Raw genomic sequence first — 19,187 nt, forward strand, 5'->3', positions numbered from 1 at the left:
TTGACAAATTGCAGATTGGCCATGATAATTCAAAAATCAAAAAACTAGTGTTATTATTTCAACTTCTGTAGTGAAATAACAACAATATCAACAAACAACTAGAAGTCGTCATTAGCATGAACAAAAAACTCTAGAAGTCGTTATCAACAAGTGAGAAAAAGAAGAAAAGAGAAGAGAAATAACAGCAGCACAACAATATCAACAGTAAAAGCAGAGAAGATAAATTTAAAAAAAGCATCAACAAACAACTCTAGAAGTCATCATCAGCAAGTGAGAAAAAAGAAGAAAAGAGAAGAGAAATAACAGCAGCACAACAATATCAATGGTAAAAGCAGAGAAAATAATTTTTTTTTTTAAAAAAACATAAATTAAAAAGAATGAAAAAGAGAAACAAAGAAGGAAAGAGCACTGGCCAGGTGTAAGGACCTCATGAACAAGCCTTTTGACTGGCAGAGACAGAGCTTAAATGGAAAAATTGAGCAGTAGAGGACTGGCAGGAGTAGAATGATTCAGAAATTAAAGTCACTTAAAATGAGAGGAGCATTCATTTAGAATCGTACCTAAGTCCCGTAATTAAGGATCATCCACGATAATTCATTCTCTATGATCAGAACGCGTATATATTGTGTCAAGATCTCAAATTTCATTCACATTGCTTATAGGATTTGAGAAAGGTGGAATGTCCCCAAACTCATCATACTCATCTTCATCAAGAACATCCCAAACGCCTAGAATTCGCCTCTTTCCATGAATCACAAGAGACCAACGATGGTCAGAAGGATCAAGAATGTAAAAGTCCTGTTTAGCTTATGATGCAAAAATGAATGGTTCATTGGTGTCTCGTAAATGATTCATATCTACTTGAGTAAATCCAAATTCATCTATATGAACACCCAGTCGATTGTTCTCAATCCATTTGCACCTATAAGGGGGAACTTTAAAATCACAATAATCTAGTTCCCATATATATTGAATAACGCCATAGTATGATTGTGTCGCATCGATCGAACATTTGTCTTTAGAACTAGAAAATTCCCTTGATGATGCAACAACGGTTATGCCACTATTTTGCACAGATAAAGACTTTCTAATCTTGGCGCTCAATATAGAAAGTGTATCCGTTTATAGTAAACCCTTCGTATGAGGTAACACTCTCTCTAGGACCATATGCAAGCCATTTGATCGTGTTAGATACATCATTATCATCATTTGACAATTCTTGCATTACTTCATCATAAAACCAATTAATAAACGTGCGATTCTGCTCTTGCATCAACCACCTTTCACCTCTTGAAGGATGCTCAGAAGCTAATACTTATTTGTGTCTGGTCAAATATGGTTGCACCTCATCACTCTGCTGCAATACGTATATGTGTGCCTTACTTCTTAGATTTGATGGAGCTGACATCACTTTGGCACCAACAAGACCTTTACCTTCAAACCTTCCATCATCTTTACTTCTCGGAAGACCAATAGCCTTGAGTTGCTCACAAACTCGCTACAAAACTCAGTTACCTCCTCACTAATAATGCCTTGAATAATGCTAGCTTTAGGTCGAGCTGGATTTCTAACCTTATCTTGCAAATTAGCCATGTGTCTTTTAAAAGGATATGCCCATCTCAAGAATACTAGATCACACAACTTGTCTCTTGGACAAGATGTAAAATTAAATGGACCATAATGTCAAAAAAAGAAGGTGGAAAATACATCTCAAATTGACAAAGTGTTTCAGTAACATCAACTTGTAGTGCATCTAGTGTCTCCGAGTCAACCACCTTACTACATATTGTATTAAAAAGCGAACAAAGTTTAGTAATGGCCCCCTTCACATGTTTTGGCAATATTCCACGAATTGCGATCGGTAAGAACACTTGCATCATGACATGGCAATCATGAGATTTCATGCCACTTGACTTCAAATCAGTTTTGGATGCAAGCTTTTTTATATTAGATGAGTATCCCTTAGGAACCTTGATCCCATATAAGCACTCACAAAATAATCGCTTTTCTTCTTTAGATAAAGTGTAACAAGCTGGTGGAAGATAAAGGATGCCTTTTTTCCCTTCCTTGGTATATTCTTCTCAATTAGCCATAAATTTGTTCGAATCTTCATTTCCATCAAGTCATTATGCACTTTCAAGCCATGTTTTATCTTCGTGGTAATGTTGAGTAGTGTCCCCAAAAGAGCATCATATACATTCTTCTCAATGTGCATCACATCAAGACAATGTCGCACCGGTAAGTCTTGCCAATATGGAAGTTTCCAAAATATAGACTTCTTCTTCCAAAGACTTTCAGACTCTTTTGGTTTTACGAGCTTACCAAAAACCATTTCAACACCTTTGACTCGATCATAAACCTCTTTTCCACTTAATGGTTTGCGAGCTACTTCTTCCTCCACTTTTCCATTGAATGGTAATTTCTTCTTACGATAAGGGTGAAAGCGTTTTAGGAACCTACGATTATCCATGTAGACGTATTTTCTAGAATGTGTCAAATATGTTGACTACATCTCATCCTCACATATAGGGCAGGGCTTTTTCCCCTTAACTTTATAACCCGACAAATTACCATAAGGCGGAAAGTCATTGATGGTACAAAAGAGCATTGCTCACAACATGAAGTTCTCAATAGCATGCGCATCGAACACTGTCACACCTTCATCCCATAATTTCTTAAGTTCATCAATGAGTGGTGCAAGGTACACATCTATGTCATTTTCAGGCTGTTTTGGCCCTGATATTAGAAGTGGCAACATCATGTACTTTCGTTTCATGCATAACCATGGGGGTAGATTATAAATCGCTAAAGAAACTGGCCACGTGCTGTGTAAACTACTCAAACTACCATATAGGTTCATTCCATCCGTGCTAAGGACAAGTCTTAAATTTCTAACTTCATTTTTGAATTCAGGATACTTGTCATCAATAATCTCCCACTGAGGAGAATCAGAGGGATGTCTTAGCTTTCCATCTTTCTTCCTTCGATCCTTATACCACCTTAAAAGTTTGGCATGTTTCTTGATTGAAAACAAGCGTTTCAAAGGTGGTATAATTGGAAGATACCATAGAACCTTTGCCGAAGGATACTTCTTAGCCCCATCAAATATAATCTGGTCTCTCAACTTGTAGCGTGATTTACCACAACGAGGACATCTATGTAAATTAGCATACTCATTGCGATTAGTATGCAATCACTTGGACATGCGTCTATCTTTATGTACCCTAAATGTAAGGGACACAACAACTTCTTAGAATAATAATTGGACTTAGGAAGTTGGTTTCCTTCGGGGAACATGTCTTACAAAGCTTCTAACAATTCCGTGAAGCTTATGTCGCTCCAACCATGTTTAGATTTAATGTTAAATAATGTTAACACCGCAGAGAATTTAGTGTACTTATCACATCCATGATACAACGGAAGTTCACATGTTTCCGTCAAACTTTCGAACCCATCACGGGTATGAAACTGATCTTCAACTCCATCTAACATCTCATTTAATTGGTCGTCATCCCCATCACCATCATCATCATTAATATTTTCCTCGTCAATATCAACTCCATTACCCTCATTCAAATTATCCTCATCAATCTCAAGATTTGGTTCCACCTCTTGGGTATGAACCTGGAGATGGTGTTCAGTTTGTAGAGGGTTTTCATTTTTTACAGGTTGCTCGGATAAATGATAGTTGATGTTGGAATTTCTCCTATATATTCCTTCTTCACCATGCCATATCTAAATATGGTAACCTTGTCTAAATCCACGATATATAATATGTTGTCTTAACAACTTTATACTATCAACCTTCGTCACATTGAAGCAATCCACACAAGGGCAATAAAACCCTTCATCATTTGTAGTTGTGGAATATTCTAAAGCAGTTCTATAAAATTCTTCAACGCCTTTTTGAAATTCTATCGAATTTCGTTTACCATACATCCAACTTTGATCCATCTCATGCAAAACCCACTAAAGACAAGGCAGACAAAATAAATGACAATAAACCCCCTTCAGATTGCAGTTAGAGTTGGATAAGTATATGGAAAGCTAAGAATAGTATGAAGTCCAGGATGTTGTTCATGTGGTCAGGAGGTAGAAAGCCAGGATCACTTATTTTTCTCATGCCAAGGACAATAGAAGGCTATCAGTCTTATTGAAGAGTGGTCTCAAAGAAACGGTGATATGAGACTTGAATGTGTACTGAATAAGTTTAAGAATAAAGTCTTGCCAAGAATGAGAGGAAGGAGAAGGATAAGATTACCTGTGAAACAGAAAGAAAGAGGTTGGTTGAAGCAAATTAGAATATAGTACTTGTCGTATGTCCTGATGTTGTTGTTGGTGTTTTAGCTTTAATATTTTTACAAATGTGTTAGTTAGAAAATGTGTATGTTGGTTTTACGATGATTAATATATTTTCTACAAATGATAATTTCAACACATTTTCTCACAAATTCACTCCCCACATTTTTAGAAAGAGACTTTTAACAATATATAGATGAAGCAAGTGGTCAACTTTTTCTTGTTATTCTATCCTCATCCTCCTGTTTCTCCTTACTTGTAGTCCCCAGCCTATAACCCATTGCCTATATCCATCACAACCATTTGCATTGGTGCTGCTTGTATTTCACTAACTATTACGATTTGTCTTATAACAGGTAACACTAGACATCAAGCTGTGGCCTTTTTTTACGCAACTATTACAGTTACAATAGGCAAATTGCATTAACTCACATACAATACAGAGTACTAGCCAACAAAAGTCACAATAGGTGAAAATAGCCATGAAAATCGCAAATTTAAGGACTGCTAATGAAAGCTCACCAATCAGAGCAAAAACAGATAAATAATTGTCTATAAAAAGATCAAATAAAAGCTAAAGTATACAAATAGTACCCATAAGCGTAGTCACAACATTCGAGGTCTGAAAACTGCATTATAGTTCATGTAGTGATAAAAACAGCAGCACCCAGAAAGCAGAAACAGTACAATTGATTACTACAACAAAAAGGTTACAATCTTTCTGCTCAATCTCTAAGAAATTGTAAAAAAATCGAATCAAAAAACATGAAAACGATGGAAAATTGCCTGGGGTTTGAATTAAAGAGCTAAAATCGAAGCTGGCTTTGATAAAAAATTAGAGTAATCAATGAATAAAAGCTTGTTAATTCATCGAAAATAAACATAAACCCAAACAAAAATTATTAATCTAAAACAAACATAAACCCTAATAATGAATCGAATTGCATTCCAAAATCAGCACTCCAATTAATCGAAAATAAATATAAACCCTAACTAAAATAATTAATCTAAAATAAACATAAACCCTAAAAATCGACACTGCATTTAATTGAGAAAGTAAACCATGGAACAAAATTTTACATACCTAATAATCAAATAATAGAACGACTGGTCGATTTCAAGCTTTTCTGGTGAGATGGCGAGGTGACGAGGTGGCCGGCGATCTGAAGGTTTTCCTTTCCGTGGCGAGTTTAATTTTACTTTTTATGTTCTTAAATATGATCTTAAGGTTTTTGTGAGAGAGCGAGGACTGAGAGAATATGTGATCGAGAGTGACTTTGTGAGAGAATATGTAAGTGAGTCTGTGAGTTTATTTCTTTTTTTAAGAAAATACGATATGGATAGTGTATAACACGGATTCACGGGTGAGTTTAATTTTTATTTTTATTTTAAGTTATTTTCTTTATTTGCTGCGTTTTTAAACTTTAACGCCGCAAATACGCTATCTGAGGCGTTTTCTAAAAAAACGCCGCAAATAGTAATATGATTTATAAAAAAAAAAAATTATTTGCTGCCATTAGGCTAAAACGCCTCAAATAGAGACACGCAAAAAAACTATTTTTCTACTAGTGGAATGACAATTGTAAGGGAAAGGGTTTAGGGTTAGGGTCCGCCTAATCCAACCCTAAACCTTTTCCCGTCCCGTTTTAGGATACCCGGGCCTCTAGTTTAAATCCCGTCCCCAAAAAGGTTTCACTCTGCCCCTTTAGGGTGTCTTTTGGTTTTCTCCGGTTCGAATAACAATTGTAAGGGAAAGGGTTTAGGGTTGGATTAGGCGGATCCGCGGTAGGGGTCCGCCTAATCTAACCCTAAACCCTTTCCCGTCCCTTTTTAGTATACCTGGGCCCCTCGTTTGTTCCAATAATCTATGCATGAAGTAGCCTTGTAGACTTATGCATGAAGTAGCCTTGTAGATGCATAAAAAAATAATCTATGTGAATTAACCAAGCCTGTATGTGCATGAAATAAGATGCCTTTTTGATGCTAATAACTGTTGGGTTTGGGGTGCAATAGACTTATGAGTGCATCAAATAGCCTTGTAGATGCATAAAAAAAAAATTAGTGCATTAACCAAGCCTGTATATGCATGAAATAAGCTGCCTTTGTGATGCTAATAACTGTTGGGTTTGGGGTGCAATAGACTTATGAATGCATGGAGTAGACTTGTAGATGCATCAAAAAACAATCTATGTGCATTAAACAATTCTGTATATGCATGATATAAGCTGAACTGCCTGTCTGATTCTAATTACATTGAAAGATGATCCTCACAATCAAAGTACTACAACAGAAACAGAACCAATTCCTACGCGTCGACTGAGTCCTCGTCATTTCGTGGAAGAAGTTTGTGGCTAAATCCCCTAAAACTTATTTTAAGGGACCGATTCTTATTTTTCAAATTATCTATTTGGATAGAGTTGTTTTTATGACGAGAATGGTGCCTCGATCATTTCCCTTGTTATCCAATTGGACTGGTGAGAAGATTAGAGAAAGAGTTAAGTTGGAGAAACATAAGGGCGATGGCTTTGGAAAGGGGTCTGTTGAACCTAGATTTGCTTATGTTGCACCTGCACCTGAACCTAAACCTGAATCTCAACCTGAACCTCAACCTGAACCTAAACCTGAACCTCAACCTAAACTTGAACCTGAACCGGTTGATGATAAGAAAGAATGCATCAAGTTTTTGGCTGGCACATCCATTCGACTTGCAGACATTTATGGTGAGTTTAGCAAAGCAGATAGAAATGCTAAGTGTAAGGTTCCTGATTTCCCGGCTATCACCCAAATGTCAAATTTGGCAGATTCTTTATTTGAGGGATTTTCCCTTTCACAGCAGAGTAGAGAAGAAGGTGAAAGGGAAGGTGCTGAATGTGAAAGAGAGGGTGCTACAGAGGGTGCTGATGACTCTTTGCGTGTTCATGAAAGTTTTGATCAAGTGGAGCAAGAGGAGATGATGGAGGAGGATAAAGTGGAGGAGGACAAGGACAAAGATTAGCATGAAATGAAGGAGACAAAGTAGTCGATAACGACGGTGGAGGAGGAGTTGAAGAAGGATGAGGTTTACACGAGTTGTTTAGATGATGCATTTCTAGGCGATCCCTCTGTTATGGTTGAATTAAAAGGACTCTTTAATGATTCATACACTTATGTTGGCAAGGCGTTTGATTCACATCAAGATTATTTATTGAAGGAAAAAATAGAAAAGGAAAAGAGGGAAAAGGAGCTTATGGAAGGATCGTCTTTCAGCCTTTTTAGCGGTGATGATGCACCATATACCTCTCAAGAGTTCCTTGAGTCGAGGTTGCATGGTGGTTTAAGTGTTCACATCAACTACGCCATCTATTCCAGTAGTTCGTCCTTTATCCCCAATATCGCCAATTATGATCTCGGCCCAACCATCCCAACCATCGCCTGTAGTTATCTCCTCTCAAGTAGCGTTGGATCAATCGCCAATTGCGCCCTCTTCTCCCCTAGTAGAAGAGACTACACCCTCAAATTATGCCATTGAGACTTAGCAAGCTAAGTTGAGGGTGGCTGTTAAGAGGCGTCTTGACTTACCTGCTGAGACTTTGCAAACTAAGAGGGTGCTCCCTAAGAGGTGTGTTGAGGTAGCGGATGTTTACCGGTCACCTGTCTTTATATGAAACGTAGACCTGGTTCATGATGAGTTGAGTCAGTCGGAAAGAGTGGTTGAAGACTATGCATTTTCCTGTGACTTAGATGAAGAGTACGTATTACTCTCCTATATTTTTTTATCTTATTCAGCATATATGTATTATATTTTCTTTGTATAACAGGTTTCATGTTTTTATTACTGTATAGGGAGGTTTTGTTTAGCCATGCGGGAAAGACTCTCACACGAAGTCATATGAAGAGTTTGCTACTTAGTGGTCGAGTTCATAGAGATGTCATTTCTCTGTGGTGTGATTATTTGAATGAGAAAAACAAATTCACAGATAGTAAATCCCCTTCCCGTCTATTTTTGACAGATACAACTGACGTAAGTTTTCCATTTTAATTTTATTCTCTAATTGTATATTCATCAACTAGGTCTTTGGTCAGTTATTAAGGATACCCTTCCCCTGTAGTTTGTGCCAATAATAATTATAAGCGTTTGGGCTGCAATAGACTTATGAATGCATGAAGTAGCCTTGTAGATACATGAAACACCAATCTAGGTGCATTAAACAATACTGTACATACATGAAATAAGTGTGCAGTTATTAAACAGGTTTTTATTCTCTAATACGGGTCACCTAATTTAATGTGCAGATTACCTCATTGGATCACAACTTTGCAGACGTGAAGTTGGTAAGTCCTTCAAGATTCTTACATTACCATAGCTATTCTTAACTAACCGTTGTTCTTTTCATTTTCGTCTTTCTTTTCATTGTTGTCTTTGTTTTCATTATCGTACAGGTTTTCATTCCTATTGTTACACCTTTGCCTCTTCTTTTTTGTTTCTATGTTGATGATAACTTGTTAGAAATGATGCACTTGATGGATCCGTCAACTGACTATTCTTGCAATGTTAAATATTTGGTATGTCTTCAGATCGTTTGGCAATAAAGTGGCTTATTTTCGTCTATTTTTTTTGTGAGAGCTTATTTACTTGGCATTGTCTTTCCTTTATCAGAAGAACTTATTGACTACGCTTTCAAGTAAGATCCCAAAGCTGTAGTGTAACACCCCCATACTCCAAGTGCCTTACCATGACCACTTAAGGCATGAAAGTGCTACCATCTCGGTTTCCCGAGGCAATGATAATCATAAGACAATAACGAAACATACTTAAAAGTAAATAATGTTTAAAGTGATTACATACCAACTCCAAAACTGATAAAAAGAAATACAAGATTCTCAAACGGTCTACTGCTAAAACTATCAAAGCTATAAAACATCGTCTGACACAGCGGAAGACGTTCAACTGCCACGTGATGACTCATCCCAGCTATCTCATACGCGTCATATCATACCTGCTCAATAACTGCTCACCACCCCCGAATGGATCACCACAGTTTTTAAAACAATTAAACGGGGTCATTACTAATCACACAATTTATATAATCCAACAACACAACAAACAACACAGCTCAATCGTCACAGATATACTCCGAACTCCATCACCAATTCCACAATACTTACTACACACTAAAGTGTGTAGCCCTGCCAGAGTGCCCATCGTAACAGGTCATTCCACGCCGCCAGTGGGGGACCGCAGCCGTTCCCACCAAATCCCCGCTCATCTCCGTCTAGCGATAAACCCAAATCCATTAATGTGCATATCCCTTCTATGGCGGATTCCACAGAAGGCAAATAATGGGCGTGAAGCCACTCCCGCAAGTGACTCCACTCAGCCAGGGACGCGCCCCGAAGAACACAGACAGATACAATCAATCACAACTACTGTCAACAACCAAATCCAAAAATCGTCACAATACGAGTATGATAATATTCAACAATCACAAAACACCAACAACACATTATGGGACTAATACTGAGTAGGGAAACCCTACCTGGAATGCAATACTGATCCAGACGATCTCAACAAATTTGTTATCAAAAAGCCTCTTCTACGAATCCTCCTCCTAACATAACATCACATATATCACTAACCACACAAAACTAACACAAATCCCCAATTCCCAAAATTAAGGTTTAACGAAACTTAATTAAATCTAACAAATTCGGTACGTAGATCTTACCCTCGACGCAAGGATCACAAAGATGTAAAGAACGACAGGATCTGACACTTCTAGCTCCGGGATTTGCTAATAATGCGGCGAGGATGATTCAACGTAACTTCTAATCTTCTCTTGAAGGTTTTTAGATTGTAAAAGTGTTTTGAGAAAAGTGACGAAAGCCTTATATATCATTCCCGCATTATTAATAAAACCCGTCAAAACATTACCCGTAAACCGGGCTACTCGATCGAGTAACTGACGTACTCGATCGAGTAACTGACGTACTCGATCGAGTACCGAGGCTACTCGATCGAGTACCCTACAGGTAAGAAACTATTTTAAAAAGCAAAACACCCTTACTCGACAGAGTAAGGCCCACTCGATAGAGTACCCAGAGGCTCATAAAACCGTAGTATTACAGTCTTCCCTCCTTAAAAAGAACTTCGTCCCCGAAGTTCAACCCATACATAAAAACAAACGTACTAACTCGACCAAGACACAACAACATAGCTAAGAACTCAATCGAAAACCCAACCTATAAAACATGAACTCTTAATACCCACCCCACCAACTATGTTTACTTCCACAATATGACTCACAATATCGTATCTACCACATATACATCTCTCATGACACCAACTCCATACATAACCAACTACCGTCCACAAACGCTGCTAGCTCCGTAACATATCATCCACTAGAAAATCCAATATCAAGATACTCATAAACATCAAACGGAATGTTACATTCTACCACCCTTAAAAGGAACTTCATCCTCGAAGTTTACACACACTCATAACATCACCATCCAACTCTCAACACTATCGAACTCATAAACACCATCATCCAACTCTCAACACTATTGAAATATTCTCCCATTCCTAAACATCAATCTACTTCAAGCACGACCATGACCTTTTTAACAAAACAACCATAACACAAATCCATCCTATATTCTCCATTAAGACTCAAACTTCCAAATCTGCTGCACTCCTACAATTATCAAACTCTCCTTGCCGCATCCTACTGCTCTTAAGATAAATGTTACGTCCTCGTAACTTACTAATACCAGATCCTTAGCTATATACTCTCATTATCTTCATCACCACCACATGTCAAAGATAACCGCCTATACCCTCACACTTATAACCATTCCTATTTCCAAGGCTCTCTTACTTAAACAGTTCTCATACCTCAACTCATTCTGCATGCCATCTAACCAATACCACAAAATCCTGATCATAAGAGACACTCTAACTCTTCCACATTACCGCAACACGACATACCTCTCTATATAAACTATATAAAAATCCTATCACCAAAAGCATAACACACAATCCACATCTGTTACGCACACTCACACTAGATCCTCAAGTTCCTTTCTTTCGTTACCGCAAAACTCATACATAACTTAACATGTCACTAATTCCAAACACCATACACTCACTGTCCCAAAAATATGATTATGAACCCTCTGCAGCGTCCATATCATTACAACACATGTTCCACAAATCACTTGCCATGACTATGTGCACCAATGCCTCATCTACAACAAGATCACATGTACTGTAACAACTTCTAACAATTGTGTCCCATCAACAGAATATCACTATACCACGACAACGACGAAAACAGACACAACTCTCTTTCATATCATACCTTACCCTCATTCCCAAACTTAAACTGGTAAGAACCATCAATAAACAAAAAAACTGTCTATCTGTACAAACTGAAACTCACAGGAAGTAACATCAAACAAAACAACAATCTATGTATGACTGGTATGTACTTTCAAAACTCGAATCATAATCATCCCGCCTACTCCACCACAACCGGTGACGGCATCGCAACACTGTCACCAACAGCCACACCCCAGTGCGAAAATATCCGCATCACAACACTAAGTACCGTGCCCGGATCACCACCCGAGGCACAACAACCACATCGATAAACATCACAACTATATACAATTCCCATAAACACTGACTCAAAATAACTTCTCAGACAAGAAAAACTTACTCAAATCCACTTATTAAATCACAACGCAACATATCATATGAATTAAACAGATAATATCCTCATGAATATCATCCCCTTACCATATCACAGATTAACATGTATCACGAATACATACAAGTATAACCAGTCATGCCAGATCACTCAAATTATTACCTTTTTAATCTTCATTCCACTAGGTTACCGTATCCAACATATATTACAGAACATTCAGATAACAGCTTTATAACTATCACACCATACCACTTCCCGTGAGGTCAGAACCCCACGTAAACATTTATACACATCATAGACACGTAATCGCATCCAATTAGTCAATCCTGATCACGTAAGTTACCACCTGATAAAAGTTACCTCTCACCCGAGCTTAACTCGTATACCCCTCATAACATATTCTCCCATTCACATATCTATCACCCCCTGCCAATTGTAACCATACCATTAATACTCAACTACTAACAACCGCCTCATATAACCACATCTTATACTCTCTCACAACCATACATATCAATTTGGTCTCTACAAAATCAACCTCTTTAGAATTGCTACCTTTCCAATATACCATCACCCTTATCCACTAGTCACAAACCATAACACTACCACTGCCCGGACATCAAACCTCTTACACTCATCTCTAAACATCACGATTTCTTTCCTATCTTTGGTTAACTCCCAAATAACGAGCATTGAATCCATCAACAAAATTACCTCAACATTCTTCCCAGTACTATCCTTAATTGTATCATCATCTAACTCTCCACCAAAAATCTCGTATCGTGAAAATACTCCACCAACTTCTTACTCCCTTAATTCCTCGAAAATCATGATTAATCATGTTGTCCTGAAACTTCTGTATAACCATTAACTTACTTATTCTTGATAGTATCATACATTTCGACGATTCCTTACTTTTATGTCACATAACTCCGGTGAACATTTTTCTCGGCTTACTTTTATCCTTCTTTTCTCTTTATACTCAACAATACCATTTAAAAGCTCAACTCCTTATTACTTCTATCTAACCCTTTAGTGCTCTAATTACCTTCTCATTGCTCCAAAACTCAAATCCCATTATTTCATATCGATATCATCTCATTCTTTCTTACCATGGATCTTCTCTTATTATGCTATCACTCACACTTGCCTCTAATCTATCCATAAAATCAACGTTCACTATTCAAACAATTGCATCTCGTTTGTACATCTCTAGAAATCAAAATTCCTTTCATACCGTTAATTGCCCAAGGAAATCCCACAGTAGTTTCACCTCTTAATAAACCAAATCTCCCAAACTCACTCACTGTCTACAAATCCACCTCGCGACATGTCTCCACAAAGTTCACTATATACCACTCTTCTCAACCCCTTTAAAATGAACTTTCACTATGTATATTCTTAACCCACACGACTCCTAACCATCTCCCTCCATAATTCTTCACACATCTCAAGTTGCCACTATCCACACCCTTACTCTCAATCATTTCATTCTCACGTTCCTTAGACTCACATCACCCCTTGCCCATATTCACTTACTTTTACGTTACTCAACACACAATCATATCACTCATCTCATCTCATCTCAGAAAACATGCTCTATGTCTCAATTAAGCCATAACGATCTTCCTTTTCTTTTTCCACTATCTATCGCAACCACATATAACTCATGTCCTCCCACCGAATTCATACTCACCACAGGTGCCACTCACTAGACCACAAGATTGGGTAACTTACGCATCAAGACCAACATACATTTAAAACAATGCATAAAGAAGCAAAATAACACCTTTGAATTAAACATAATATGCAACGAAGTCAAAAGATAAGCATATGACCCAAAATAGGGGTCACTAGATCGAGTACAGGCCACTCGATCGAGTAAGTGACTTACTCGATCGATTAGGTGAAAGTCAGAGACACGTATATAAAAATTACCAGGGCTACTCGATCGAGTAAGGGGTACTCCATCGAGTACCAAGGTGCACTCGATCGAGTAAGGGCTACTCGATCGAGTACCCTATGCATTTCTCAGCACTGTCCAGTTTTCGTAAAACGGTCATAACTCACTCATTTCTTGGTCGTTTCGGGTGTGTGACCTACAGTTAGAATTGTAAAAGAACAAGTTATCACCTCCAATTGGAATCACATTAAAATCATTTATACATCTCAAGTTATAACAGTTTAAAGACAACCTCTTTATAATCGAAAAACACAACTACTTGATTGTACTTCCAAACGAACTTAAACGGCAACAAGGTAAACAAAAACAACCCAATACTAATAAAACCAGTAGTCCCAATCACATGTTACTATATTCGAAAGCAAAGAAACAACATTCATCATGCACATAATTTATTTAACTTTCCAATCATGACTTACCCACATGCTTTTATTCTATCACTTTTCGTAAACAAAATCACAAATACATGACATCAAGTCCCCCTATTCACATGTTACTAGCATAACAACATTATAAAATAACTTCCATTATATAACATGCTTAATCATAAATCATATTATCATACAACGATTATTCATCTTTTTCCACTAATTCATACATCATGCCACATATTTATCCACCATATTCGTTCAACATATTCACCCAACACATGTTCAATTCACACTCCCAACTTTCCATACTCTTACTCGAAACAACTACAACAACATATATACTTACGCATCGCTTTATATATATATATAAACAAAACACTTTTCTTTTCATAATTATAACATGCCAAATTATGAGTATCAATCATTATACTTTCATGCTTTACAATCAACCAACATACAATTCACGTCATCATCATCTTTCAACTCGGATCTCCCATCCTCCACATGCATGCATCCATCAATTCATACAACATACTACTATATAGATACACAAAGCACACAATAAGCACATAACGATCCCGACACATACCCCATGGTGACCGGTTCAAAATTGTAGGGCGAGTTCGCGACTTTAGGACGTCTCCCAAGTTTTTGCATTAGCTCCTACAACTTCTACCCCGGGTTCATTTTATTTGACTCCCTATATTCATTGGATTTATTGGTTACAGGTTTCTGGATCGTCGCTCTGATACCATTTTGTAACACCCCCATACTCCAAGTACCTTACCAGGACCACTTAAGGCATGGAAGTGCTACCATCTCGGTTTCCCGAGGCAATGATAATCATAAGACAATAACGAAACATACTTAAAAGTAAATATTGTTTAAAGTGATTACATACCAACTCCAAAACTGATAAAAAGAAATACAAGATTCTCAGACGGTCTACTGCTAAAACTATCAAAGCTATAAAACATCGTCTGACACATCGGAAGACTTCTAACTGCCACATGATGACTCATCCCAGCTATCTCATACGCGTCATATCATACCTGCTCAATAACTGCTCACCACCCCCGAATGGATCACCACAGTTTTTAAAACAATTAAACGGGGTCAGTACTAATCACACAATTTATATAATCCAACAACATAACAAACAACACATCTCAATCGTCACAGATATACTCCGAACTCCATCACCAACTCCACAATACTGACTACACACTAAAGTGTGTAGTCCTGCCAGAGTGCCGATCGCAACAGGTCACTCCACGCCGCCAGTGGGGGACCACAGCCGTTCCCACCTAATACCCGCACATGTCCGTCGAGTGATAAACCCAAATCCATTAATGTGCACATCCCTTCTGTGGCGGGTTCCACAGAAGGCAAATAATGGGCGTGAAGCCACTCCCGCAAGTGACTCCACTCAGCCAGGGACGCGCCTCGAAGAACACAGACTGATACAATCAATCACAACTACTATCAACAACCAAATCCAACAATCGTCACAATACGAGTATGATAATATTCAACAATCACAAAACACTAACAACACATTATGGGACTAATACTGAGTAGGGAAACCCTACCTGGAATGCAATACAGTCAGACGATCTCAACAGCTGTTATCAAAAAGCCTCTTCTACGAATCCTCCTCCTAACATAACATCACATATATCATTAACCACACAAAACTAACACAAATCCCCAATTCCCAAAATTAGGGTTTAACGAAACTTAATTAAATATAACAAATTTTACATAGATCTTACCCTCGACGCAAGGATCACAAAGATGTAAAGAACGACAAGATCCGACACTTCTAGCTCCGGGATTTGCTAATAATGCGGCGAGGATGATTCAACATAACTTCTAATCTTCTCTTGAAGGTTTTTAGATTGTAAAAGTGTTTTGAGAAAAGTGACGAAAGCCTTATATATCATTCCCGCATTATTAATAAAACCCATCAAAACATTACCCGTAAACCGGGCTACTCGATCGAGTAACTGACGTACTCGATCGAGTGCCGCCTACTCGATCGAGTACCGAGGCCACTCGATCGAGTACCCTACAGGTGAGAAACTATTTTAAAAAGCAAAACACCCTTACTCGACAGAGTAAGGCCCACTCGATAGAGTACCCAGAGGCTCATAAAACCGTAGTATTACATGTAGTCTGCATGGCTTTTGATACCTAAATTTTATATTCCGCAACCTGATATCTTTCTCCAGCGTGATACTGGAATCTACATGATGCGTCAAATGGAGATGTACATGTTGGAATCTGTGTCCTCTGACAATAATGCTATCACAACTGTCGATCATGATGATTACATGTTTAAATCTCATTTTAAGAATACATGTGGGAAGTAATATTTTACTGTCAACTGGTCCACACATATCGGTAATGATTGGCTGACTAGAGTTTGACATTACTGTCGTGCGACGGTGGTGATCAGTTGATCCCCTTAGGTCATACCTAAAGGGTAACACTCTTAATTGAATATTTAATTGATCGTATGACTATACGAGTCAATTTAATTACTTAAAATTGACGGACGGTTTTGGAAGTGATATTTACGTGTCTTATTGTAATTTGATTAAATAAGATACGGTCTAAGTAATCGAATTGTTTTATTACTTAGATGAATTTATTGTTTACAGAAACTATTGAATCTGAATGAATAATTTATTATAAATACAAGATGTTGTGATTTATAAATTGGTAAACCATTTTGGTACAAGTAATTGTGAATTACTATGTTAATTTTTATAAGTGACATATTTTATTAATATGTTGATTTTTAATTGTTAAAAGTACATTTTATATATAAGATGTCATGTAATGTGTCACATGTGACATATTGACAAAGTCACAAATAAAATGGACTCATCCATTTTATGTGTGTGTACCGAAATGGAGGGGGTATTAGGATAAAAATTGTGTTGATTATTTATAAGTGGAAAACTAAATTATAAGACCTAAACATAGCCTCGCATACATAACTTTCTCTTGGGAAGAAAAGGAGAGCATGCATTGGGCTATCTCCCCTTCCCATTTCGGTTTTCCCACATGAAAAAGAGCAAAAGTTTTGCTTATTTTCCCACTCTTACACTACATGCAAAACTAGTGTATTATTCATTTATTCACAAAATAACTTAAAGAAGTTTAGAAAGAGAAATAAATACTCCAAAATTCCTCTCCTCTTGGCCGAAAATTCAAGAGGACAAAATAATATTTTGGGTCAATTTTATTAAGATTAGTACTGTTCTAGTAATAATAATATTAGTCTTTTAAGAGGTTATCTTGGGTATAACTCCTTGGGAGGGATTCTAAGTTTGAATCCTTGTTCATCCAATATTAGGAAGCTCAAGAACAATTAAGAAGGAGATCTTACTTGTGCCCTTTTAATCCGAAAATCCATAGTAAGAATGACGATTTCTTCTCTATTTCTACTATTGTTTGGATGCATAAGATCTAAATTAATTTTATGACTAAATTATTTGTTACATATACGAATATGTTGTTTAATGAGATTAATAATTCCTAACAAGCGGTATCATGAGCCTTAGGTTGCTTGCATGTAAATCGGTTATTGTTTTTCCGAGTTATACGATTAACAAACAAAACTTATAAATTTGTGTTTATTATGAAATATCATGAAATTTATTATGCATGTTAAATTTTCTGGTCCTAAAATGTTTTAGGATATTTTGGTTTATTTTATGGATTTTATTGTTCATTTTATATAATAATGACATTAAAATGTGATTTTTATGATAAAAATGTCATTTTTGGACTAAAAATAGCTAAACTTCGATTTTTCCAGTGGTTTTTGGATATGTTTTCACATATATTATATACTGATGGCCTGTAAATTTTCATAATAAAACGAGTTGTTATACTCGAAATATGGATTTTTCATGTTAAAATCGAATTTAAATGGTTAAATAGGTTAATATGAGTTATATTTCGAATCTGGTCATAGAAATTTATTATGTTGTCACATGCAATTTTACAAGATGTGTGTAAAATATTTGGCTATAATTAAGTCTTTATGCATGATTTATGAATTTTTGATGAAAAATCACATAAATAGTGAAAACATATTTCAGACTAAGGAAAAACGTCACATGTTGCATTTTATCACATATTTCAGATCTAAAAGTGAAAAGTTAAGAAAAATAATTTTTCTCATATTTTTATGGTAATAATTGATAAATCAGATAAACGGCAACATTGTTTTTCTCGATAAATTTCGAAATTTTTAACCTAAGTTTTTGAACATTATGAGTGTCATGGTATTTTTCCAGAATGTTCATGAGTTTAAATTTCAAATTTTGAAATTATTTGAAATTTTTATGATTTAATTTGAAGTTTATGACATATTTTGTATTTTAAGTCCATTTATGAACAATATTAAGAAATCTAGGTTAGTTATTGTCAAATGTTAGTGGAGACTAATTTTGAGTCCTAAGATGGTTAGGGTAATTAACTAGTACAAAAATATGACTTTATGTAATTATTGTGATTATAAAAGGGTTAAATCACGCAAATCCGTAAAAACCGATTAATATACGATATTGGCTCCTTAAAGGCGATTTAGCATAAAATTGGGCATGTTCATATATATTATAATGCTGCATTTTATTTATGATTGTCATATTTTAATTTTATGTAATTTTTGAATTATGTAATTTTACTTAGTATGGCCTTAGTTTTAATTGATATTACCCGAAATGTATGAGAATATCGATTCGGTTGTAATTTATTGTGATCTCGCATCACCGTTTTGTAATTTAATAGATTTATTTTTATTTTTAATTACAAATGTATAATAGAAAATTATGTAATTTA

This window comes from Silene latifolia, chromosome Y (genome assembly GCF_048544455.1).
Source record: "Silene latifolia isolate original U9 population chromosome Y, ASM4854445v1, whole genome shotgun sequence".
Classification (NCBI taxonomy): Eukaryota; Viridiplantae; Streptophyta; class Magnoliopsida; order Caryophyllales; family Caryophyllaceae; genus Silene; species Silene latifolia.